Source organism: Olea europaea, chromosome 1 (genome assembly GCF_002742605.1).
Source record: "Olea europaea var. sylvestris chromosome 1, O_europaea_v1, whole genome shotgun sequence".
Classification (NCBI taxonomy): Eukaryota; Viridiplantae; Streptophyta; class Magnoliopsida; order Lamiales; family Oleaceae; genus Olea; species Olea europaea.
The window spans coordinates 19436154-19438650 of NC_036237.1; positions in this window are offsets into that span (position 1 = coordinate 19436154).

The window sequence follows — 2497 nt, forward strand, 5'->3', positions numbered from 1 at the left end:
TAAGACCCATCTGGTCTCTCCCATCTTTTTTATGAGGACATCGAACCTGATGTATGGGAAAGAAACTGAATTTATCAAAGTTTATAAGTAAATTGTTTTTTGAAGAAAGAAGGTTGGACGTGAAAGTAAAATTTTATATGAAAACTCATTATATGTTGCTCAAAATTGACGTGAAAGAAGGTTGTTTTGACATGACCTGATGAAATTCATAAAGTTTCTTATTAATTCTAAATAATTATACTCGTATGGGGGAATGTGTTTATTCTCAACTGTCAAAGTTTGTTAAAAACTGACTGCCTTTTTCAGGAATAACAACAGGGTGGGTTTGAGCCGAAAAAACACATTCCTGTCCTCACCCTATCGAGGATTCCCCATCCCATCCTTGCCCCATCCAACTTAATTGGGGACAGGGCAAGGCAGGGTGAAGGAGCCCCTTCACCATTTATCTCCAGTTTAACTTTTTTAAGAAATTCTTAATTATCATATTTTATTTTAAATATTGGGTAACTGGTGCAATACTTCCTAAAGTTTGCCATTTTTGAAAATACCTCATAATCTTTCATTTTAGAGCAAAACCCGATTAAATCTCCCAAACGTTGCAAAAGTCACCCAGTATCTATATTTGTTAGTTTATCCTAGTTTATCCATTAAAAAATGGGTTTATCACTCAAATCATCACTGAACTTTGCATAAAGCTTCCGCCAAATTATCGAACTTTAAAAATTATCCCATTAATCACTAAACATTGTGATTCGTTATCACATCCATCACTCGCTCAATGGACAATAAAAATATTAACGAATTTGCTAACATGGCTAATGAAATTGGTTTGTAGTTCGAAGAATTGAATGTAACTTTTGCATACGGTGTCTGTTTTGGGCCCATAAATACTTTTCGAAAAGGTAGCGATCGTTTTGGATTGAACGTACTTGGAATTTATTTTTCACTCGGCATCTACATCATTAGCAATTTAAAAACTGAATGAGGGATCGTGTAATGAATTGGAAAATTCAATGATTAATGTGATAATTTTAAAGTTCAGTGACTTGGTGGAAATTTTGCGCAAAGTTTAATGATGATTCAAGTCATTAACTTAACAAGAAAGTTCATCTTTGAGTTCCTCTGCCATAGTATCCGTGAACTCTTCAGTGATCAGATACTTGTCTTGGCCAAGCCTATAATAACATTATAAAAGAGTGCATAATATTGAGCATAATGACAACCTTTTGTTCAGGAAAAAAGTAAAATGATTTTAGGACTATAGACTGATAAAATGATGCAATGATCACTCACTTGGATCCGTGGATAATAAGGGCAAGATCCTTGGTAATCTTTCCAGACTCCACTGCTCCAATATATGCTGCTTCTAGTATTAGAAAGAGCTTCACATCATTGTCCAATTTCGCCCTAAGCATTTTGCTTGCTTGAAAATTATTTTTTCTTATTCATGTTTAAAGGAAACCATTAAACTTTGAAGTGTAAAAAGGATATGTAACTTTTCCATATCATTATTGCAAATTGTTGAACTCAAAAACAAATTCAGTTATTGGTGTGACAGCCCCCGAGTCCGAAAAAAGATTGAAGCAATACTGTTTGTGCTGGTTTTTTGATGAGCTTTGTGGTCACGTGTGATAGTTCCAGGGGCTGTTTCAGTTTAGATCTCTTTCCATTAGGACACACCTAAATAAAAACTAAAAATCTATTAGATTCTTAGCTAAATTTGTGTACGAATTTCAAAATCGAATACTACTAAGTGATCAATGATGTTTGGTGATGCTAGAGAGCATAAAATGTGGGGTAGGAGTACACAAAAGAGAAAGAAACAGACTAAAAAAATATAAAGATTGATAAAAATGAAAACAAACTGCAAAATAAAAAAAAGATGATAAAAGAACACAAGGAAATAGGGCTAATTACCTAATTCATTACTAAACTTTGCATAAAGTTTCCATCAGGTCAATACGCTTTAAAAATTATATCGTTATTGTGAGGCGTACTCTTAGTGCACAAATTAAAACTGTTGACATGGAGCAGCAGAGAGGATATTATTCATAATAGATGCTATGTTAAAAATAAAATATGTAACATGTTTATAGATGGAAAGAGTTGCACCAATCCAAGAGCTTATAAGTTGCATTGGTTAAATGAATATGCAGAGGTCAAGGTTAACGAGCAATTCCTGGTGAGCTTTGATATTGGGAGGTATAGTGATAAGGTGACGTGTGATGTGATTCCTATGCATGTTGACTATATTGTGTTAGAGAGACCACGGCAGTATGATAGAACTAAGATCCATGATGGGTTTAAGAATATGTACATATTTATCGAAGATGGATACTCTTGTTCTTTTAACACCAAAATAGGTCTCTAAAAACCAAATGTAGTTAAAAGGTGAGGTGACAAAGATTATGAAAAAGGAAAAATGAGAGTGAAGCAGAAATACAAGAAAAGAAAAAGAGAGGAAAAATAAAAGTGAGGCCGAAACTACGAGAAAAGA